This window comes from Acinonyx jubatus, chromosome B3, assembly GCF_027475565.1.
Source record: "Acinonyx jubatus isolate Ajub_Pintada_27869175 chromosome B3, VMU_Ajub_asm_v1.0, whole genome shotgun sequence".
Classification (NCBI taxonomy): Eukaryota; Metazoa; Chordata; class Mammalia; order Carnivora; family Felidae; genus Acinonyx; species Acinonyx jubatus.
The window spans coordinates 142,005,424-142,030,852 of record NC_069386.1 but is presented as its reverse complement, the minus strand read 5'-3'; the positions used below and the strand labels follow the sequence as shown (position 1 = coordinate 142,030,852).

The window sequence follows — 25,429 nt, the reverse complement described above, 5'->3', positions numbered from 1 at the left end:
CCACCCAGGTGCCCCTCATATTCCTATGCACTGCAGTGAACAATCCAAAAATGAAGTTAAGAAAACAGTCCATTCATAATAGCATCAAAAAGAATAAAATATTCAAATGTCAACTGAAGGAGGGCAAGATACCTATACTGAAAATTACAAAACACTTTTGAAAGACAGCAAAGATCTGAATAAATGGGAAGGCATCCCATGTTCATGGGCTGGAAGTCTCCACACTGCTGAGACAGTGACACTACTCAAACTGATCAAATGCGTCCCAACCTCTATTAAAATCCTAGCTGGCTCTTTTAGAAGAAATGAATAAGCTGAACCTGAAAATCAGGTGGAAATTCAAGGGAGCCAGAATAGACAAAACAATTTCGACAAAGAACAGAGCTCGAAGATGCACGCTTCCATGTTTCAAAACGTACTACAAATTATTCAGGACACTACGGAATCGGCACTAGACATACATGTCAATGAGAGAGTGCTGAAAGTTCAGAAACAAACCCTCATGTTTGGGGGCAACTGATTTCTGACACAAGTGCCAGGCCTTTCAACGGGGCACTCAGTGCCAGCGACCTCACTACTGCTACTGGACAAGGAAGGCCTCCTCCCGGGCATTCTCTTTCTGGCTCTTCAGGGCTGCACTGGCAGTTACCACCCCAGAGCTGCTTAGACATCCACCTCCCTCTCTCCCAGGTGAGCAACTTGGCACAGCTCTGGCACACAAAGTACTGCTGAAGGGAGGGTAGTGGGTGGTGGGTGGGTTCTAAGACCTCCCTGGCTGGTATCCTTCCTGCCTTTCAAATAAATGTATTAGATGATATTTGACACATAAAAAAAAAAAAAAGATTATATGTGGGGGTGCTTAGCTGGCTCAGTGGGTAGAGCATGCAACTCTTAATCTCAGGGTTGTGAGTTCGAGCCCTATGTTGGGCATAGAGCCTACTTAAAAAAGTTTTTTAAGAAGACTGTGTGCGATACACATGCAAGGCAAGAATACAACAACAACAACAACAACAACAACAACAACAACAACAAAACAGATCTCCCGAATCCACCGCCTACTTAACAGTCACCACTTACCCATGTGCTCCTTCCTCAGCCATCCTTCTGACTCTCTCCAGAAGTAAATGTCAGCCTCAACTTTCTACCTATAATCCTCTTGCTATCATATATATTCTTCTTCTTTTTTTAAAAAAAAAAATTTATTTCTTTTTGAGGGAGAGAGAGAGCAAGCACAAGCAGGGGAGGGGTAGAGAGAAAGGGAGAGACAGAATCTGAAGCAGGCTGCAGGCTCCAGGTTCCAAGCTGTCAGTGCAGAGCTCAAACTCACTAAGTGTGAGATCGTGACCTGAGCCAAAGTCAGACACTCAACCGACTGAGCCACCCAGGTAGGTACCCTTCTTCTTAAACAATATACTTTCGCCTGTTTTTAATTGCACAGAGTGATACCATACCATATGTAGTCTTCTGCCATCAGCACTGTAAGTTTTCGCCCTTGTCTGCTCTGTGCAGGAGTTATGCTTCATTCATTTTCAAGCTGTATAATATTCTACAACTGACATATCCATTTTTATATCACAGTTGCCAGTCTTTGCTATCATGAGAAATGTGCTCTGAATATTCTGGCACATCTGTTATGGAACCCTGCATAAGTTTCTCTAGGGTACGTGCTCTAGATCAGGGGATCGGAGGTTAGCAAACTATAGCCTGTGGGTTAAATCTAGCCAGTAGGCTGTTTTTGTTAGGTTACTGTTACTATTGCCTACTTCCTTGAGCCAAGAATGCATTTCACATTTTTAAAGAGTTGAACAAACAAATGAAACCTAAAGATCCACAAAGCCTAGAATACTTACCAACTTGCCCTTCACAGAAAGAGCCTGCCAATCCCTCTCCTGGACTGGGCACCTAGAACGCAGAGGAACTGCTGATTTGCAGGTTGTATTCGTGGCCAGTTTACAAGTGAGGGCCCGACTGCTCTCCAAAGCAAAGCAGTGTAAACACTTCTATTAATCCACATCCTCACCAACTCTGGGAATCAGACCTCTTAGGTTCTGCCAACCTAGCAGGTATAATGGTCTCTTTTTTCTTACTCTAATGATTAAAAAGGTTTAGCATCTTTCATACATTCGTGGGCCACTTATGTTTTTCCTTCTGTGAAATGCTTGATTTTGTCTCTGCCATTTTTTAATTGGGCCACTATCCTTTTTAGTACTGATGTGTGGGGATTATTCACATATTCCGACTAGTAATCCTTTGTTAGTTATATATACATGTCTTTCCCCAGTTTGTGGATGGCTTTAATGTTATTTATATCTTTCAATGAAGAGAAGTTCTTAATTTTAATGTATTCAAATTTCCCCATATCTTGGCCTTTTAAAAATATTCAGATTATCTCATAGGTGATGCTGATGAAAAAGGCACTACAGTATATATTAAACTGAAAGAGAAAGCAGCTTCAACTCTATTATAAAGTCATTTTCAAAAGAAGAATATTCTGTTCAAATAAAACTAGCAAATAAGCCAGTAGGTCAAACACACTCACAACTGCTCAAGGGAAAGTTTTCCTAAACAAGAGTTTATTCAAGTCAGAAATGACACGAACCCCGAGCAGGGCCCAGTGGGGAGGCCCATGACCTTCTGTATCAATGAGATGGCCAATGGGGGCCTTAGCTGGCCCAAAGAAAGCAGGAGCACGACACCTCAACAGGTGCCAGGACTGGTGGACGGATGAACAGTCTCAGGTTTACTCATGATCCCAAACTCTGCTAGCCATCAACTGTCACTATGAAAAGTCAGTTCTGATTTAAAGTGTGAGAATCACCTGACCACTTTCTAAAACAACTAGGACAATAGGGACTATGCCTTTAAGTCTTTAAATAAGACAAATACCCACCTATTATGTCCCAAGGAAAAGGGAGTTTGGATTTAGGAAAATCACCACTGGAGGCAGTTTTTCACAATCAATTCAGAGGTGGAGGGAGAATAATGAGCATTCCTAAAATTGGACAGTAATGTGATCACCTTGAGACCCCACACAAAGTCATGCAGATGGAGAAAACACTGAGGTGAATCTGCTTCAGTCCCTTCAAGCTATGTACCGGTGGCGGGGGGGGGGGGGGGGGGGGGTTAGACACTACCTGATCACCAACGGAAACAAAAGTTGCCAATAGCAACATGGGAGGGTACCATTTTTACCAGAATGCCCTCTAACCAACAGGCACAAAACAAATATTAAAAACAATTTATCTTTGGGGCGCCTGGGTGGCTCGGATGAGCATCCAACTTCAGCTCAGGTCATGATCTCATGGTTCGTGAGTTCAAGCCCCACGTAGGGCTCTGTGCTGACAGCATGGAGCCTGGAGCCTGCTTCAGATTCTGTGTCCCCCTCTCTCTCTGCCCCTCCCCTGATCTCACTCTGTCTCTCTCTCCTCAAGAATAAACATTAGCAAAATTAAAAAACATAATAATTTATCTTTTATCTTGCTTATTACCTCCATAAGGCATCTTAAATCCTTTCTGAATCAGGTGTGGTGTACATAAATTTGGCAAACTCAAAGTTGGTCACAATGTTAAAAACAAAACAGTGAGCAATGTCAGTGAAAACAGCTGAGTAAGAAACTCCAAAAATCCATCCTTCAATAAAAGAAAAAAACTGGCAAAATCCGTCAAGGACAACTGTTCTAACTGTTAGTTAGAAACTAACCAAAAGCTTGTAACAATCAGAGGAACACTTAAGCATGAGAAACCAGCTGAATCTTGGTAAGAACAGTGAGCTCAGTGGCATTTTTTTTCCTCTCCTGAATCCATGTGCCAGGACAGTGGCCTGGATTCTAACAGCCTGCAATTGCTGGTCAGATATCTGGCAGGAGGTGGGGGGATAGTGGAAGAAGAACAGACCTTATATGCAAAGAATTTTGGTGGTGTAACTTACCTAGCAGACCAGCTCAAAGCATTTGACTTTACCTCAATAAACAGAACTCTTCCAATGCTAAGGTGGTTACTGTAGGGGGAGGGGGTGGTGATTACTGAAAATGTTTAGAGGCAAATTCATTAACAACCACTGCCTGGGGCAATCAATAACAATCAAGGCAAACAAGAGATTAACCAAAATGTTGAAAACAAAAGTTATGGGAAAAGGGCCCTAATAAGCTCCAATGTGTTTCTGGGAATCTAGAAGGTCACACAAATGCTGGGGGCTGCGTGCACGCTCAAGAAGGCCTGAGAAGGCATTAAGCCTCTGGCTGACCTTCAAGTTCTGCACAGAGGAAGTGAATGGTAAGTAAGAGTTGTCAACTGCCCAGCTGAAATGTTGAAAGCACACCCCAACAAAACTCACAAAGACCCCATCTGAAAAGACTGGGAGATAATTTTTGTTCCAGGCACTTACGGAAACCTCTGGCCAATCACTAGTTGACTCCTACACTAATGGAACAGGGACTTCAACGACCACACACGATAAAGAATATACACTTTACAGACTTAGCTCAAAAAGTCATTGCACAAGCAACAACAACAAATCCTGGGGAAAGGGAAGAATCTCATTTCCAGATCTGCCACATTATAATACGAAAAATTTCCAATTTTCAGCGAAAGATTACAAAGCATGCAAAGAAACAAGGAAGTATGGCCCATAAAGGGAAAAAACAAGAAACAGAAGCTGTCCAGGAGGAAACCCAGACACACTAGACTCACAAAGACTTTAAATCAGTGTGCACATGTGTTCAAAGAGATCAAGGAAACCATGTGCCAAGAACTCAAAGAAACCATCAGAACAATAGCTCACAAAATAGAGAATTATCAATAAAGATAAATTTTTAAAAAGAACCAAACAGAAATTCTGGGGTTGGAAAGCACGACAACTGAAACGAAAATTCACAACAGGGGCTCAACGGCAGAACATAGCAGGCAAGAGAAAGAACTGGAGAACCTGAAGATGAGTCAACTGAGTTTATCCAGGCTAAGTTACAGAAGGAAAATACAAAAAAGAAAAGTGAACAGAGCTTTAAAGGCCTGTGGGGCATCATCAATCACACCAACATACACGTTATGGGAGTTCCAGAAAGGAGAAGAGGGAGAGAAAGGGATGGAAAGAATATCTGAAGAGACAGTGGACATAAACTTCCCCTATTTGATGAAAAATATTAATCTGTACATCCAGGAACCTCAACAAATTCCATGAAGGATAAACTGAAAGAGACTCACACTAATATACATTATGATCAAACTGTGGAGAAACAAAATTCTGAAAGCAGCAAGAGACAAGCTACTCCACATAAAAGGATTTCCTCAATGTGAGTAACAGCTGGCATCTCATCAGAAGTCATGGAGGATAGAAAATGCATGACATATTCAATGGAGTGTGAAAAAAAATTAACTAAGAATTCTGTATCTAGCAAAACTATTCTTAAAAAATGAGGGAGACTCTCAACAAAATACTAGCAAATTGAATCCAACAGCATATTAAAGGTATTATATACCAAGACCTAGTGGGATTTATCCCAGGAAGGCAAGAGTGGTTCAATGTAAGAAAATCAATAAATGCAATAAACCATATTAATAAAACAAGGGAGGAAAAACACAATCATCTCAATCGAAGTAGAAAAAACTTCTGACAAATCTAACACCCTTTCATTTTAAAAACTCTTGCCGGAGAACCAGGAATAAAAGGGAACTGCCTCAACAAGATAAAGGGTACCTAAGAAAAAGTCACACTTAATGGTGAAGAACTGAAAGCTTTTGCCCTCAGAGCAGGAAGAACGGAAGGATGTATGCTTTCACCACTGCTATTCAACCTCATACTGGCAGTTCTAGACAGAGCAAGAAAAAGAAGTAAAAGGCATCCAAATAAGAAAGAAATAAAACTATTTCCATTAACAGATTACATGATCTTATATACAGAAAATCCCAAAAAATTCACAAGAAAAACAACTAGAGCTAATAAATGAATTCATCCAAGTTGCAGGGTACAGGATTAACACAGAAGCAACAGTTGTGTGTCTGTAGAATAGTAATAAACAATCCAAAAGGGAAATTTAAAAAGCAGTTCCATTTACAATAGCATCCAAAAGAATAAGATACCTAGGAATAAATTAAAGCAAGGAGGTGAGAGATTTGTTCACTGAAAACTACAAAACAATTGCTGAAAGAAATGAAAGATGCAATTAAACAGCAAGACATTTGTTAGTTGCAAAACAAGTCTATATACACGAATTAGCAGACTTAATATTGTTACAGTGGCAATACTACCTGTGCTTAATTTTATGTGTTAACTGGACTGGACCATGGGGTACCTAGATATTTGGTCAAATATTATTCTAGGTGCTTCTGTAAGGGTGCTGGATGAGATTAACATTTAAATCGGTACAGTGAATAAAGCAGATTGCCCTCCCCAGTATGAAGGGGCGTCATCCATTCAGTCAAAGGACTGAACAGAACAAAAAGCCTGATTCTCCTCCAAGTAAGGAGTCTTTCTACCTGACTGCCTTCAAAAGGAGACATGGGCCTTTTTCCCCGTTTTTGGACTTAAACTAAAATATCACAGCTCTTCCTGGATTTTGAGCCTGCTGGCCTTTGGACAGGAACTACATTCCTGGCTCTCGTGGTTTCAGGCCTGCAGACTCAGGCCGGAACTAAGCCACTGGTTCTCCTGGGTATCCACCTTGCCAACTCACTCTGCAGATCTTGGGACTTGCCTGCCTCCATAATTGTGAGAGCCAATTCCTTGTAACAAATACCTCTTTCTACACACACACACACACACACACACACACACACACACACACACAGGTTCTGTTTCTCTGGAGAACTCTACCCTAAGTGATCTACAGATGCAATGTAATCCTTATCAAAACTCTAATGGCCTTTCTCTGACAGAAATGAAAAACTCTGATTCTCAAATTCATATGCAATTACAGGGGACCACAAAGAACCAAGACAATCCTGAAAGAGAAAAACAAAGTTGGGAGACTCACACTTCTCAAACTTATGACTTCAAAACCTACTACAAAACCACAGTAATCCTAACAGTGTAATAGTGGCATAAAAACGCACATATAGACTAATGGAATACAACTCAGAGTCCAGAAACAAACCCATACATCTATGGCTAAATGATTTTTGACAAGGATAGCAAGACCAGTTAGTGGTTAAAAAAAAAAAAAAAAAAAAGTCTCTGGGACAACTGGGTAACACTGGCAGAAGAATGGACTTATTAGACCCTCACATCATTCCATATACACAAACTAGGATCAAATGGGATTACCAACTAAAACGTAATAGCTAACACCTAAAATTCTTAGAAAAAATATTGGGGCAAATATTCATAATCTCGAATTTGGCAAAGACTTCTTAGATATGACACCAAAAGCATAAGCAACAAAAGAAAAAGTAGATAAAATGGACTTCACCAAGTTTGAAAACCTGTATTACATAAAAGGATGTTAACCAAGAATGTGAAAAGACAACAAAATGGGAAAAACATCTGCCAATTACATATCTAATAATGGTCTAATATCCCAAATATATACAGAACCCTTACAAGTCAACAACAAAAAGAGAAACAACCCAATTTAAGAATGTGCAAAGCATATGAAGAAACATTTCTCCAAGGAAGATATAGAAATGGCCAACAAGTATACAAAAAGATGCTCAACATCTTTAGTCATTAGGAAAACACAAACCAAAACCACCATGAATTACCACTTCATACCAACCAAGATGGCTATAATTCTTTTAAAAAGGAAAAATAACAAGCATTGGTGAGGATGTGGAGAAATTCAAACATTTATACACTTTGGTGGAAACATAAAATGGTTTAGCTGCTGTGGAAAACAATCTGGTGGTTCCTGGAGCAGTTAAACATCGAATTGCCATAGGACCCAATAATTCCACTCTTACATATATACCCAAAAGAACTGAAAACAGGTACTCAGACATATATACACGCACGCACGCAGTAGCACTATTCCCGATGTCCAAAAGGTGGAAACAACCAAGATGTCCATCAACAGACGAATGGATAAACATGTGGTATCTTCACACAATGGAGTACTGTTTAGCCATAAAAAGAAATGAAGCAATGGTACAGGCTAAAACATGGATGAATCTGGAAAACATTACGCTCAGTGAGAATGTCAAAACAAAAGAGCACATAGTATATGATACCATTTATAGGGAATATATAGAATAGATGAGTCCACGCAGACACAGAGCAGACTGGTCATTGGCAGGGGTTGGGGAAGAGTAATGAGGACTCTACCTGCTTAATGGGTATGGGGTTTCCTTTTAGGGAATGAAAATGCTTGGAACCATGTACAGGTTGTGGACACACAACACTGTGGATGTACTAAGCAGCACTGAATTGCTCACTTTAAAATGCCTAACTTTGGGGTGCCTGGGTCGTTCAGTGGGCCGAGCGTCCAATTCTTGATTTCGGCTCAGGTCATGATCTCCCAGTTCATGGGTTCAAGCCCCGCGTCGGGCTCTGTGCTGACAGCTCGGAGCCTGAGGCCTGCTTCGGATTCTGTGTCTCCCTCTCTCTCTCTGCTGCTCCCCTGCTCACCCTCTGTCTCTTTCTCTCTCTCAAAAATAATAAATAAGCATTAAAAAAAATTTTTTTAACTTAATGTTCAAAAAAGACTAACCATCATGAGACACAGCCACTAGGATGGCTATAATAAAAGATAATGGAAAATTCCAAGTGTTGGTGAGGATATGAGGAAACTGGAACCCTCATACGCTGCTGGAAGGAACGTAATATGGCACTGTCACTGTACCAAACAGTCAGTTGCTCATAAAGTTAACAGTTCCCATATGACCCAGATATTCTCCGATGTATATAACCAAGAGAACTGAAAACAGATGTTTACACAAAGACTTGTAAACATATGCTCAAAGGAGCAAAATTCATAATAGACAAAAAGTATTAATAGCCCAAGGTGCCCAGCAAGAGATCAGCTAAACAAAATGTGGTATATCCATATATGTACTATTATTTCATCATAAAAAGGAGTGATATACGGATACATGCTACAATATGAGTGAATCCTGAAAACACTGTGCTATATAACAGAAATCAGAAACAAAAGGCCACATACCTTATGATTCCATTTATATGAAATGTCCAGAATAGGCAAAGGAAATTAGTGATTACCAGGGGCTGGGGCAAAGGGAGAATAATGGACAGTAGCTTCTTTTTTTTTTTTTTTTTAAGGTATTTTTCTTAATGTTTATTTCTGAGAGAGAGAGAAAGAGAGAGAGGGAGAGAGAGAGAGAGAAACAGAGCACGAGTGGGGGAGGGGCAGAGAGAGAGGGAGACATAGAATCCGAAGCAGGTTCCAGGCTCTGAGCTGTCAGCACAGAGCCCAACACGGGGCTCGAACTCATAAGCCGTGAGATCATGACCTGAGCCGAAGTTGGATGCTTAACTGACTGAGCCACCCAGGTGCTCCTGGACAGAAACTTCTTAGTGGTTACACTAGGAGTTTCTTTTGGGGATGAATGAAAATATTCTGGAATTAGATAGTGGTAATAGTTTATAACATTGTGAATATATTAAAAACCACTGAACTGTACTTTAAATGGTTTAAATGCTGAATTTTTTGATTAAAAAGTGTAATGTACTAGAATATAATAAGCACTCTCAACAACTGCAACAGAAAAACAATAGCAGTAGCATCATTAAAAAATGGCTAACACATTTGAACCTGACATAATACAATTCTGTCCATATATAGATCCAAAGAATTTCATATCATTATATGTATCTTAATAAAAAAATTAAAAGTTAAGAAGAGTAAGGCTATAGAAGGCACTGAAAAACTAACTTGAGTGAATAATATTTCAAATAAATACAGTGAAATAAGAAGTAAGTGGCCAGAGGACAACTGCCAACGTGGACGCGTACCATACCAAGTGCCAGCATGCGTGGTAAATGGGCCTCCCCTGGAGTCGGCCATTTCTGATCCCAGACCGGAACAGTATCTACTACAAGTATGGCTACAAAGGCTCACACCATGTTGAAAGGCCCTCAAACTAAAAACCATTGTAAAAGAAAGTTCCTACAGACATTTGAAGTTAAAATGCTAACTTTTTCTACCCATGATGGCAATTTCTGACCTGCAGCTACACCTGGGCATCCGCACCAAGCTATAGATGGGCCAAGAATCCCACCATGTGCTTCACATGTAGGCAGAGCACCAGAAGTGGTAACGTTAGTCCAGTCACATCTTTGGAACCTTCCAAAATGTGTAAGTGTGGAAACCTCCGACAAAAACAATGTACACTCAAGTCAAATACATTAAAGAGGTGCTTGAGGTGGGGTGCCGGGGTGGCTCAGTCGGTTGAGTGTCCAACTCTTGATTTTGGCTCAGGTCGTGATCCCAGGATCCCACGGGATCCCAGCGTGATCCCACTCCTCGCTGAGTGTGGAGCCCACTTGGGACTCTCCCTCTCTCCCTCTCTCTCTGCCCCTCCCCTCTGTGTATGCACTTGCTCTCTAATTAAACACACACACACACACACACACACACACACACACACACAAACCCAGAGGTGGTGGAGGAGACAACTCTTGGGCACTTGTGGACTGACATTCAACAGTCCAATGTGGGGAAGCAGCTCGGAGGTTACAACACCCAGAGTGGACACACGTGCCTCTGGTCAGTGCTCCGCACCAAGCAAGTGAGGCAAACCTTGGGACCACTGCCAACACCTCATCTTTCTAGCCTCAAGTGTGGGAAGAGGATGTTTGCTTCCACGCACATAAAGAGTATGTGCTGAACAGTAATAGATATACACAAAGCAAAGAGAGTGCAATGGAAACCATCAGGAAGGGAGTTAGGTGACAAGAGATGGCGCCAGAGGGGGTCTGTGCGCTCTGGGGAGCTGCAGAGGGGCCTAGACAGAAACCACCGGGAGGCAGCAACCTCGGGGGTGGCAGCCCGGGCTGGGCCAGGGACCAGGGCCTGCCACAGCGCCTGGCATTCTTGGTTCTAGAGTTCCCACTCCGCAGGGTCCTCTGAGCAGAACCACTGCTCTACTATCACATTATTTACGGTCTGCTACGTGTGTAGGCATGAACGTATCCTATTCGGGGGCCAAACTGTTACCTAAATGCAAGAACCTCTATTTGAGAAAATCACTTCATAAAGTTTTAGTTTCTGGCCAGCTACTCAGGAAGCCCCTCTCTCACAGCTGAGGCATAGCCACACTTCGAAATGCAGCCAGAGCTCGACTGGATCCCTCTGCCTTTCCTCTATGCCTCCATACTCTAATGACTTATGCTCCCTACTTGTGATTTCAGTTGAGCTACATCTTACTTGGAGATCGGAAACTGGAAACCAAAGCACATCTGCTGACAAAAGGGTGTTCCAAGAACTGGAAAGCCCGGGGAAAACCAAAAAAGGGAAGCATCAGATAAACAAAGAAAATGGCCCCTGCCAGCAAGAAAGTACTAAACACAACATAGATGGAGGCAAATGAGCTCAGCATCAAGCCCAGCAGGGATATTAAGAGTATCATCTAAGCAATGCCAATACAGAGAGAAGAGAGAAAACCAGAAATAGACAGGTGTGCCCTGTTGATTAAAAAAAAAAGCCTTCCAATAATCCATATTTATGCGAACATTTCAGCAGGCACTTTTTTCATGACACCTGATACCAGATGCTCTACAGCAGGGAGAGGGCCTGTGGCTGACACACCGGCAAAGTAAAGACCAGGGGAGACTAGGTTCTCATCCAGACAAAAGCACAGATCGTAATCACGTATGTAAAAGCCCCACTTAGGAGACAGAAACAGAGGGGGTGGGGCGACGTGGACTGGACAGACAGCCAGCCACGGGCTCACAGCTGGAGAAGAACCTGATTAACCCACAGCATAAAACTTGGTCTTAAATCCTTTAGGAAAACAATAGCTATCTGAGGCCCGGCACTGCCAATATCCCTTGATTTAGGGATTTTTCTTTAAAGCGCTCATTCAACCCTGATGGTGTAAAGATGCTGCGTCTCTCCTGGACCAGGGCCAGAGTCCTGCCATCTGGACAGAAGGAGAGAGACAGGCTGAGGGCTCAGTCCACTCGACAGACAAGCCACAAAGAGCCACATCCAGGTGGATGCTGCCCGGAGGCCGTGCTTGGACTGGAGGCAGAAGCAGCTGTGTGTGTGTGTGAGAAGATCCATCTGCCTGGAGCATCGACTTCACTTGGAAATACGAGTGAAAAACAGAAGACGTGGCCACACGGAGTGGATTAGGGTATTTAAATCAACTTTCACAATAAAGCATGAGATTTCAAAAGCACTGGCTCTGATCTCAGTGCCCCTTCCCAACCCCTCTGGCGGACCCCCCACCACCTTCACCTGTGGTGTAAAGGTGGGAGCCGCGCAGGTGCTGATGTGGACCGTCTTCTCTCCCGCACACCCCCACGCCGGGCCACGGCACCCCCACGCAGGCCTCACCCAGCAGATGTGCATCAAGGAGGCTCTCCCTGGGCACCACAGCACCACGCTTTCTGAGCTCCCAGACCACCTCCCGCTGTTTGTCACGTTACCCAGGCCCCTCGTCATCCACGCAGCCAGCATGGAACTTGTCACTCTCCGCCCTTCCCGTTCCTGTTTGACACATCTCTGCCTGCGACACTGCAGCCTGTCCCACCCCGAGGAGTGTGCCACCACCACCGAGCCGGCTGCCCCGGTGGAAGTGGAACTGTGCTCACCTCCCTGATTCCAACATCCACTTACTGGTTTCAGCACTCCTGATCTGACTCCCCGTCACCACCACCTCTGTGAATACAGGAAAGGCATTCTTTTTTTTTTTTTTTTTTTAAGATTCTATTTTTTTACCTAATCTCCACACCCAGTGTGGGCTCAAACCCACAACCCCGAGATCTGAGTCTCGTGCTCCACCACCTGGGCCAGCCAGGACCAGGGTATATGTTCTGTTGCTAGGGAGATGCTCTCAGATTCGGTTTATTTATCTGCAGTCTTCCAGCTAAAATAACCCATCTTGAGTTTCTAGTCCAAACCTCACATATTTTTACATGTAAGGAAAATCAGGCACTGAAAAGCAACGTGCTTGCAAGGTCCCCAAATCACCAAGAAATCGGCAATTGGATAAAGAGCAAAATTGATGACATGTATACACAGAAGAAAGCCAACATATTTTTAAAAATTAGATTTTTTCTATAATACACTGAACATGAGGAAATACTATGCTGCTGCACAAAAGAGAGTGAGGCGGATCCCTATACACTGTTAGGGCGTGAGCCTCACGACAGGCTGTTAAGTTTAAAAAAAAAAAAACGGGAAACAAGATGGAGAAAAGTTGTATGTTGCCAGTGTCTAAGAAAGAGGGCTGTGTGCACACACACACTTACATTAAAAGTAGGTATGCTGGGGCGCCTGGGTGGCTCAGGTGGTTGAGCGACCGACTTCGGCTCAGGTCATGATCTCACAGTTTGTGAGTTCGAGCCCTGCGTCAGGCTCTGTGCTGACAGCTCGGAACCTGGAGCCTGCTTCGGATTCTGTGTCTTCCCCTCTCTCTGCCCCTCCCCTGCTCATGCTCTGTATGTGTATCTCTCTCTCTCAATAATAAATAAACGTTAAAAAAATAAAATAAAAAATTTAAAAAATTTAAAAAATAAAAATAGGTATGTTACCAATGGAGGAAAAAAGAAACAGTGCACAAAGATCAGCAACGGAAGCTTGATTTCTGAAAATATTTAATTTTGATTTGGAAACACGAAAATGTTTTCTAAACCTTCGACAAAATTTTAAAAGAAGCTATTCCTTAAAATTCAAATAAAAAATGAGTATAACTGGCAACCAGGTGGCTGGCACACTGGGGAACTGGCTCAGGTGACTTTAAAACTTAATTAGGGGGGCGCCTGGGTGGCGCAGTCGGTTAAGCGTCCGACTTCAGCCAGGTCACGATCTTACGGTCCGGGAGTTCGAGCCCTGCGTCAGGCTCTGGGCTGATGGCTCAGAGACTGGAGCCTGTTTCCGATTCTGTGTCTCCCTCTCTCTCTGTTCCTCCCCTGTTCATGCTCTGTCTCTCTCTGTCCCAAAAATAAATAAACGTTGAAAAAAAAAATTTTTTTTTTAAAAACTTAATTAGGAAAACATCCCTAGGGATACATACTCTAAGGACAAAAAAGAACTCTAAGAACAACAAGAAAATCCCAAACTGTTTTCAGTAATCACGTTGGTAATATGTTGGTATTGTTATTTTAAAACTACCACATATATTTTATAGGATAAAACAAATATATAATGATGCTAACATTGCTGGGAACCAAGGTTTGCAGCATTAGAGAAAAGCGATACCAATATAAACCAACGAAGTAAAAATCAAGTAATACCCAATATGAAATAAACATCAGTGTGAACTGCTGATATTTTCCCTTAAACAGCGTACTTGCCTGTCTGTCCACCCAAAGGCCTAGCAGTGCGTGTCCCCGGTGCCCAGATTGTGGTCTCAAGACACCATTTTCTACAAAAGGGAACCAGAGCTGCTCGGAGAAGAGCCAACGCCAGGCCTGGGGCAAAGAAGTTTAGAACGAATCTGGAACACCTCACGGTACCAGAAAGCAAGGAAGGGAAGGAAGCAAGTCACGTCGAAGGACAAAGGAGCCCACTAAAGAGGCTCCACCAGCCACAAGTGGCTCAAGATTGGCATCTGTAAGAATCCTAACTGTGAGGGACTGAAACGTACCACGTGTGTTTAAGTTCACAAGTTGGTAACACTACTTGAAACAGTCACCTGTCACTTTGGGAATGGCTACGGAACCATCTCATTATTGAGCACAGAGAAAGAGAACTTATCCTCTTCTTCGTATCTGAACTGCCCCTTAGGGTGACCAAATACTGAACGAAGGGCAGTTTCCATCTACCAACATATTTCAGCTACTCAAGGCAGAACAAACGAGTAATGTCATTTCACAACCTGTGAGGACTAAGTCCAGGCAGCAAGCAGCACAGGCCCAGAGCCACAAAGATGCGTGCCTCCTGGTGAGGGCACACACCACGGCCTCAGCAGGGCCTTGTGCTCAAAGGCCAGGCCAGAAGGTGGTCAACCGGCCGGATCTATCACCACCCCACAGGAGATGCAGACGGCAGAAGAACACGTTCGGTGCCAAGGGCAAAATTCAACACAGGGAAACCTGACCACAACCAGCCACCCAAGAACATGTGAGGAAGAAAAGGGACAGGGAGGGGCAGTCACAGGATGAAAACAGGCCGAAGGGACATTATCAGCTAGCTGCCGTTGTGCGAGCCCTGCTTCAAACAAACTAAAAACACGGACACAACCGGGGAAAACTGAATGGTCCTGGTATTATGAATAATTTTTAAATTTTTTTTTTCAACATTTATTTATTTTTGGGACAGAGAGAGACAGAGCATGAACGGGGGAGGGGCAGAGAGAGAGGGAGACACAGAATCGGAAACAGGCTCCAGGCTCTGAGCCATCAGCCCAGAGCCTGACACGGGGCTCGAACTCACGGACCGTGAGATCGTGACCTGGCTGAAGTCGGTCGCTTAACCAACTGCGCCACCCAGGCGCCCCGTGAATAATTTTTAAAACTGCACTTTTCTTAATACTTGAGAATTTATCAAAAATAGCTATATATTAAATCTCACTATGGATGTAAGCATTTCAAACCCATTTTATACTCATTTTACTGTTCTAACATAGTAAAGAGTTCTTAATTTCAAGTATAATGTGCCACTCAATCACAAATTAGAGATTAAAACAGGGTATTTTGTTTCCTTTCAAACTCCCAGAGAAAGATAGTTAGGGAGCAAACAGTTCATGCACCAGAAGATGCAATCCCAGAGCACCTGGCTGGCTCAGTCAGAAGAGCAGGTGATTCTTGATCTTGGGGTTGAGTTCAAGCCCCACCTTAGGTGCAGAGATTACTTAAAAATAAAATCTTTAAAAAAAAAAAAAGATGCAATCCTCAGCTGAAGCAAGCCTCCACCCGCGGCCACCAGCACCTTCACTGCAGTGGGGTCCTGCCAGGGAAGGGTGGCCCCAAGCTTTCAGAGGGTAGGCCTATGAGGCAGAAATTCCTACAATTACCCTTGGCATCAAACACATGTATCATTACTGGCTCATGAAAGGTGACGTCGATTATTCTCGAAGTTTAACGCTGGTTTTAAAAAAATGAAAAATAAAATGAAGGTTTGACACCAAAATGCGGTACATGTGCAGAAGGTACTCAAATACATCTGTTACAAAGTGAAATTACTAAAGCCAAAAATGAGTACATTCCGGATGTTGTTTAATGACTTTATTTTTCTGAAAAGCAAACAAGTTCCAGCTGCAAAAAGAAATCTATATAAATTAAAATCATCCAATGACATACCCGTGTGTCATATGCTGTAAGAAGATACACCAAAGCTCGATCAGGGAGGAAGAGATTTCAACAGAGAAAGAAGCAAAGCGGTGTCAGTCTTATCCTTCTTCACAGAATGTAGTGGAGTCTCTTACCTGAGGAGTAAGAATAATACTCGGTCATCTCAACCGGGAACATTTTTCAAACTTTTAAAACTAGAATTTCAAAAATGTAAATTAAATAAAATGATCAAGAAAGAAGTTCAAACAAAACATTTTAACCACTCTATATAAACTGTACTTTGGATTTGCTACGTTTTTTGAGTTGGACACAAATGACAAAGTCAGGATGTCTTCGGACTATTTTTAACATAACTTTTATCATGGAGTATTACACATAAAAAGCACAGGAAACACGCATGTTCAGCACATAAACAAACGCTAGTTCAACTACCACCCTGGGCAAGAAATAGAACACTGCTGAAACCCCAGAAAAGGCAGGGTGCCTCTCTCTGACCCCAAGCCCTTTCCTCCTACTATGAGCAGCTACCCTAACTTTTATGGTTACCATTCCCTACTTTACATTTATCCCCCAGGCATGTGGCTCTGATACAGCTCTTTTGCCAACTTCTGAATTTTATAAGAACAGAATCCTATGCACGTCTTCCTTTGTCTTGCTCTTTGTTTCTTCTGCTCCACCCGCCATTTACTTTCATTGCCACATAGTATTCCACTGCGTAAATAGACCGTAATTTATTTATCCATTCCCCTGTCCCCTGAATAGTTTCTGCTTTGGAGCAAAGACACACCACTGAGATCTGGGGCCCCTGGGTGGCTCAGCCAGCTAAGCGTCCAACTCTTGGTTTTAGATTCAGCTCATGATCTCCTGGGTTTGAGCCTCTTGTCAGGCTCTGAGCTGACAGCACAGAGCCTGCTTGGGAGTCTCTCTCTGCCTCTCCCCCACTCACACTCTCTCATGCTCTCTCAAAATAAATAAATAAATAAATAAATAAATAAATAAATAAATAAATAAATAAATAAATAAAAAAGATACACTACAAAGATCTTTCTGGTGCAGCTACCTTAATTACACACATGAGCATGTATTTCTCTGGTGTATACACCTAGAAATGTGACTGCTAGGTTATCCAGTAAGTATCTATTCAACTTTGCTAAATAAAGCCAAACTATTTCCCAAAGCAGTTGCAACAATTTACACTCCCACCAGAAGGGTATGAGAGAGTTTCTGCTGCTTAACTTCTTCAACAAGACTGGTCAGACTTTTTAATTCTTGCTAACTGAATGGCTGTGTAGTGGTATCCTAAGAATTCTTTGTTACATAGAACTTAATAATTATTTTGAATAAATTCATGAAATTTTACATCTGACAACTGCAGCAATGCGAATTTAATTTTGCAACCAAGTATCTGTTCATTTTTCCAATGGTTACTGCACTATGATTTCTCATCAGGTTTAATTAACTCCCTAACCTCAGTCCACCAACTTCCAGAGACACTGACTCCAACCCCCAGGCATAGGGGGACGTGTGCCAGTTGAGCATCCTAGTCCCTGGGTAGAGTTGGTTCATCCCTGTGAACATACAGAGTCAAAATTAATGAAGTCTTTTCTTCCTCCTCTGGAACTCAAAGAGATTCTCTCTTCCCCAAAGTACCTGAACATGTGGAAAGCAATCTGCCAACCAGGACATCTTGTGTGAGCAAGAAACAGACTTGTTTGTAATAAGCTACTTATTTTGTTACAGGAATCAGAGTTGCCCACTGTTTAATGTGAAATGACACTTGTTAATGACATTCTAGTAACACTCTAGTCTTGCTCTTTGCCTTAAAGTATATTTTGTCTGACACTATACGATCTTATTTTTGGTGTTTGCATAGTTTATTTTTTTCATCATTTTACTTTCAACATTTCTTAATCCTTATAGATGAATGTCTTGTAAACAGTATATAGTTAGATTTTTTAAACACCTTATTTAAAAAAAAAAATCTTGGTATCTTCGTCTTCTAAATGGAAAATTTACTCTATTTGCATTGGAAGCCATTACATACACCTAGGTAGATTTAATTCTACAATTGTACCTGGGACTTTCTTTCCTTTTTTAATCCCAACCCAACCTACCAGAGGCTTTTCTATTTGCCTTCTTTTGGATTGTTACCATTCCAATCTCTGCGTGTCTGGTTTTTATTCTTCTTATGATTACTTTAGAAATACAATGTGATGTGCAGGCTCTTAAAGGCCACTGCGGTATCTCTCCCCTTCTCTTGGACAGCAAGGACTTTAAAATACTAACTCCATTCATCACACTGCCAACGTATGTCCTACCGCTGTGTTTACATATGTGCACATATTTTTGTCATTATTAACATTTTAGGTAACATTCATTTTTGTTAGATGGAGAATCCTTTCCTGTTGTGTAGTGAAGGTATTACTCCTAGTGCTTTTTGGCTTTCACTGCCGGTGTTGGGAAGCGGCCTGTTGTGCCTCGGTAGGCAATCATGTGCTCCACTACCCTGTGTTTGGCTGTGGATTTCTTTTTACTTAGGGTATCCTGCCAGTCATTTGTTGAACATCTTAAAACTACAGTTTGGATTGTTTCAACTTCCTGGAAAACTGTCAACCATTTTCTTCTCAAACACTGCTCTGCACCATCCATGTCCTCTACTCCCAGAACCCGATTACGCGTACGTCAGACTTCACTACCTCCTCCGAGTCTCCTGCCTTCCTTTGCATTCCCCATACTTCTATCTCTGTGCTTCACTTTCATTTTCCTTTTTTTGATCTATTATGATGTGGATTACACTGATTGATTTTCCAGTGTTAAACCAATTTTTCACTCTGAGATAAACCTTATTTGATTGTTATGTAATATCCTTTTTATGTTTCTACGTGGATTATATTTGCTAAAGTTCATGGGAGACATGCGTGTACAACAAATACACTTGGTGGTTTTCCTTTATTACAATGTCTTTGCCTAGTTTTGCTTTCAGAGCAGTGCTGGCCTCATAAAATGAGATAGGAAGCATTTCCTCCTCCTCAATTTTCTAAAAAAGTTTTTGTCTGATTAGTATTCCTTTTTCTATAAGTGTTTAATACAATTCACCAGTGAAGTCATTTGGGTCTGGAGTGTTCTTTGAGGTAAGGAGTTTAATTACAAATTCAATTTCTTTAATAAATACAACTGGTTATGAAGGTTATATTTCTTCGAGTGAGCTTTGGTGGTTTGTGTTTTTCAAGGAATGTTTTCATTTTGTCAAATTTATTGGCATAAAATGATTCACAATTTTACCCTTCTTACCCTTTCAACGTCTGTAGGATCTGTAGTGATACCCTCTTTTACATCCCTGATATTGGCATTAATATTTTCTTTCATTCCCACTGATGACAGATTATCCTGGATACGACAGTCACCTTTGACTTACTACAGTTTACCTGCAAATACTATTATACCACTTTAAGCATATAGTAACACCATATTTCTGTTTCTCCCCTCCCGTCTTTTGAGCAGTTTTCATTTATTTACCTCTGCAAGTATGAGAAGTCCCACATTACACTGTTATTTTTGCTTTAAATAGCCTATTTTTATTTTCTTATTATTATTTTGAAAGTCTATTTATTTTGAGAGAGACAGAGAAAGCAGGGGAGGAGTAGGGAGAGGAAGAATCCCAAGCAGGCTTGGCACCCACACAGAGCCCAATGTGGGGCTCGAACACTCGAAACTGTGAGATCATGACCTGTGCTGAAATGAAGAGTTGAATGCTTAATTGAGTGAGCCACCAGGCACTCCAAAATAGCCAAAAAAAAAAAAAAAAAAAGGCAATTAGAAGTGAGAATATTTATCCACCTATTGACCATTTCTGGTTCTTTTCATTCCTCTGTGTAAAAATTTCCATCTGGTATCATTTCCTTCTACCTGAACTTCCTTAAAAATTTTCTTGAAGCGTAGGCACGCCTGGGGAGCTCAGTGGGTTGAGCACAGACTTTGGCTCAGTCATGATCTCACAGTCAGGGAGTTTAAGCCCCGCATCTGACTCACTGCTGTGAGCACAGAGCCTGCTTCAGATCCTCTGTCCCCTTTCTCTCTGCCCCTTCCCCACTTGTGCTCCCTTTCTCAAAAACAAACAAACATTAAAAGAATTTTTTTCTTGTAGTGCATGCAGTTCTGCTGGCAATAAAATCTGTCAGCTTTTCTTGGCCTAGAAATTTTGATTTCACTTTTATTTCTAGAAGATATTTTCTCTGGGCACAGAATTCTAAACTAACAGGTTTTTCTTTTGGTACTTTAAACATGTCATTCTGTTGTCTTTTGGCTAGCACAAATCGGACCAGAAGCCAGCTGCCATTTCTATCTTTGTTCCTCTGTAATGTCTTTTCTTCTCACTGCTTTTTAAGTTTTGGGCTTTTTTTTTTCTCTCTTTATCACTGGTTTTTCAGGAATTGGATGTTGCAGTATGTTTGTATGGTTTTGTGTGCTCTATTTGGGATTTTTGAGCTTTGTGGTTTATAGTTTTCATCAAATTTTTAATTTTTTTTTCAGCCATTATCCCTTCAAGTGTTGTTTCCATTCCCTCCTCTCCTGGAACCCCAATTACACGTATCTTGGAGCAAGTGGTTTTGTCTCACAGGTCCCTAAATGCTCTGTTATTCTCTTCAGTCTTCTCTATTCTTTTTGCTGTATTTTGGACTGTTTCTATTGCTAAGTCTTGAAGTTCAATGACCTTTTCTGTAGTGCCAACCTGCTATTAATCTCTCTACTGCATTTTTCATTTCAGATACAGTATTTTTCATCTGGAAGTTTTATTTTAGTCTTTCTTTTCATATCTTTCATTTCACTCATTTTCCTCTACATTTTTGAATATGTGTGACTTACGTGTAACAGTTATTTTAATGTCCTTGTCTGCGAATTCCATCATCTGTTATTTTTGGGTCTGTTTCTATTGACTGATTTTTTTCCTGGTTAATATCATATTTTCTTGCTTCTCTGTATGCCTGATAATATTTTTTAAGGTTTTTAAATTTTTTTTAATGTTTTTTAAATTTATTTTTGAAAGAGAGCATAAGCAGGGGAGGGGCAGAAAGAAAGAGGGGGTCAGAATCCGAAGCAGGCTCCAGGCTCTGAGCTGTCAGCACAGAGCCCAATGCAGGGCTCGAACTCACGAACCACGAGATCATGACCTGAGCCAAAGTCCAATGCTTAAGGGACTGAGCCACCCAGGCACCCTGCCTGGTAATTTTTATTATATGTTGGACACCCAAATTTTTTTTACACTATTGGGAGCTAGAATTTACTACACCCTTTCTTTTTCTTTTAAAGTAGGCTCCACACCCAGTATGGGGCCCAACATGAGGCTTGAATTCACAATCCTGAGATCAAGACCTTAGCTGAGATCAAGAGTTGGATGCTTAATCAACTGAGTCACCCAGGTGCCCCAAGATTTTATTATATATATATTTAGAGAAAGAGAAAGAACACGAGCAGGGGGAAGGGCAGAGGGAGAGAGAGAATTTTTTTTTTTTTGAGAGAGAGAGAGAGAGAGAGAGAGACAGAGACAGAGAGAGCACAAGCAGAGGAAAAGACCGAGAGAGAGAATCCCAAGCACGATCTCAGCTTAGCAGGGAGCCCGATGCAGGGCTCCATCTCCAACCATGAGACTACAACCCAAGCCAAAATCAAGAGTCAGATGCTCAACTGGCAGCCACCCAGGTGCCCTGAGAATCGTAAGCAGGCCCCATGCCCAGGGTGGGAGCCCAATGCAGGGCTCAATCCCACAGCCCTGTGATCAGGACCCAAGATGAAATCAAGAGTCAGACATTCAAATGAATGAGCCACCCAGGCACCCCTATTAAGTCCTTTTCAATACGGCAGGACTTTGTTCTGAGAAACGTTATTTGGAACCATTTAGGGCAGGTCTACAATGGCCTTTATGGTCTAGAGCTAATCCAGCCCCACTAGTGAGGGGAGGGAAGTCTACCCGATCCCCTAAATGGAAAAGCTGCTCCGAACCCACCCTCACAAAGATTAAAAAACAAGCCTTACAAGGATCTGATACTACTCTAGGTGGTGGGAACACAAACTGTCTCAGCCCTGGGGGATATCCACAAATTGTTCAGTCTATTCCTTTCTGGTGGTTCTTTTCCTGGCTTTGTGTTTCCTCTCGTGTATGTGCTGGTCAGTACTCAACCAGAGTCTCAAGGAGGTCCTTCTGTGGATCTCTGGATTCTCTAAGTAGCTCCCTTCCTCTCCTATATACTTTGCCCCCCAACTCTAGCTGCTTTGTTCTCCCAAATGCTGGGTGTTTGTCACTTCAGTAAAGCTAGTAGGTTCTGGCTTCTCTCTCCTACCCTGCAGTGTGGAAACACTCTCTAGACCAGGATTTGCCTGGCGGTCAAATCTAACCTACTACTAGTTTTTATAAATAAAGTTTTATTAGAACCCATCCATACCCATTCATTCACATACTTAGTATGAAAGCAGACACAGAGTTGAGTGTGTAACTCTGACAGAGACCATATGGTCTGAAAAGCCTAAGATATTTACTGTCTGGCCCTTTACAGAAAAATTTCATGGGCCCTGCTCTAGAGAGTAAGCTGGAATAATCATAGGGCTCATTTCCCTTATTTTAGGGAATACGGTCCTAACCTGTCTGCTGGCCAATATCTGAAACTGTTATTTCTTATGTTTTGTCTGGTTTTCAACTTGTTTAAGGAAAAGAGTCAGGTTTGGGACAAGGATGAGGAGAATAAGGCACATGACTCAAGTAAATTTTAAAGGAGTACCAAAAAATTCAGTATTAGAGGTAAAAACCAAAGTTAATAAAAAAAAATCTACAAGAAGAAAACAGTGAAATTTTACAGATAGTACCAGGAGCAGTGCTGAACTGAGCCATATCTGAGCTGAGGCAAAAGGAAAAATCATTAATTTTGATCCTATCTATATTTAAAATTTGATTTTTTCATTACTGATCTACTTGCACCAAATTTGATTTTCTAAAAGTACTGTAATACACTGTTTATTTTCTTAAAGGTTTTATTTTTAAGTAATCTCTCCAACCAAAGTGGGGCTCAAACTCACAACCCCAAGATCAAGAGTCACACGCCCCACCGACTGAGCCATCCAGGTGCCCCTAAAATATTTATTAATCGCAATTATTGAGCTTTCTGGTGTCAATTCTGTACCAGGTCCTGGTGGACAGTAAACCTGGTCCCTGTTACTCTGCCACAGCAGAAAGGGAAGACTCCGGAATAACTTTCTTACTAAGCACATCACACTCATACATTATAACTACAAGGATTTATCAGAACCGGAAAAGTAAATGCTTTCTTTCTCAGAAAGATCTTAAAACAGAAAACACTTCAATATGAAACATTATGCTCAAATTACTTCTATTTGCAACTAAGAGTCTCATACGTACATAGTCCCACACATAGACACTCTGGAGACAGGGAAATACTACAAGAATGTGAAAACTTTCCTATTATTACTAAATTAATACATGCACACAAAGATATTACAACTTTAATTATGTAATGTTGGGGAGATACATTTACATTATGGGGTAGACCAAAACCAGCCACCAGCAGCCACTGCTACCACGTCCATTTACTAACTGGGGAAGGTAGGTGCCAAGGCTCTCAACACATCAGTTCAATTAAAAGCAAATCAAGCAACAAACTTCATTCCAGATTCTGCAGGGTCACCACCCTGCTGGTGCTTCTCTCTAGTGAATGTGGCAGGAAAGCGCTAGGCAAACACAAGTGGAAGTAGTCTCACCATCGCAAGAATAAAAGAACCTCCACCGTAAGCCAACTTCTACATATTCTCTACAGCGTTTATTTCACTTTCTAAAAGCACAGGTGCAGGGGCACCTGGGTGGCTCAGTCGGTGAAGCGTCCGACTTCGGCTCAGGTCATGATCTCACAGCTGTTGAGTTCCAGCACCCAGTCGGGCTCTGTGCTGACAGCTTGGAGCCTGGGGCCTGCTTCCGATTCTGTCTCTCTCTCTTTCTCTCTTTCTTTCTTTCTTTCTCTCTCTCTCTCCCCCCCCCTCCCTCCCCCGCTCATGCTCAGGCACACTCTCTCGCTCTCTCAAAAATAAACATTAAAAAAATTTAAAAAATAAAAGCACAGGTGCAGAAAAATGTTTTCAAATGTAATGACCAAAAAAAAAAAAAAAAAGCTTTTTCCTTAATCAAAAATTTTATGGTATTAAGTTTAGTGGAGAAACAAAGACTATGAAATTAGAAGTTGTAATTTTTATGAAGAAATAGTCAAAACTCATGAAATGAGCTAATTTAACAATCAGATACCATTCAAGTTCATGAAAGCATCCTCCCCACCCCAAAATTCCCTCTTCCACCTGCTCCTTCTGACCTGGCCTTGGGTGTGAGCCGGCCGGCCGCCCAGCCTTGCTCAGCAGGCGTGCCTGCCCTCCCTGGCTAAGACCCTGCCTCTGCATCGCAAGGGCGGACTTGCACACCACGCCCCTGGTCCGCTTTCTCCTGTGCCTTGGCTCCTTCCCTCTCTCTCCCTTCATGTCCTGCCAGACACTTCATCCTCAAGACTCCATTCACGTGTCTTGACACCTACTGTTTACACTCAACTCACAGTTTGGTCACGAAACTTGAGGGCAGAGATCATGCTAAATTTATATCTGTAGCCTCCCTCCACCCCCAGCAGCTAGCAAGATGCTAGGCACACTCAGCAGGCACCGGCTTTCTAGGGAGTTAAACTTCTCTAAGCATCTTTCCAAGTACCTTCTCTTCCCAGTGAAAGTGACCTTCCTCAAGCCCTGGTCTATACTATAAGGACACCCATCATAACACAAGCCTACACTGGCTTTGCTTCCTTCTCTCTCTCCCACCTGACTGGCAGCTTTCTGAAGATAGAAATGTTTTCTTTGGGTATGTGTCTTCTTTGGGTTTGTATCTTCAGCACTTAGAAAGGATCTACCACACAGTAAACATTCAATACATATTAGTAGTTATTATTCAATTATTCCTGTAATTATACATTTATTCTTCACAAGTCTAAATATTCTTCTCCATTTCCCCCTCCATCATAGATATGAGGAAACTGAAACACAAAGGTT

General features: G+C 41.9%; 1 protein-coding gene across 7 annotated transcripts in view; it reads right to left on the bottom strand.

Moving 5' to 3' along the window:
• The window catches only part of TRAF3 (TNF receptor associated factor 3), a 118,594-nt gene that overhangs the window by 39,728 nt on the left and 53,437 nt on the right, over positions 1-25,429 (bottom strand). For 5 of the 7 annotated variants that reach the window (XM_053224966.1, XM_053224965.1, XM_053224970.1 and 2 more), the window contains one exon: positions 16,358-16,482. The exons of 1 other annotated variant lie outside the window; for it this stretch is intronic. The gene's annotated coding sequence lies outside the window, so the exon portion shown is untranslated. Of the gene's footprint in view, positions 1-16,357; positions 16,483-17,816; positions 18,494-25,429 lie in introns of those variants that run through there. One more of the 7 variants, XM_053224968.1, reaches the window with a different exon arrangement.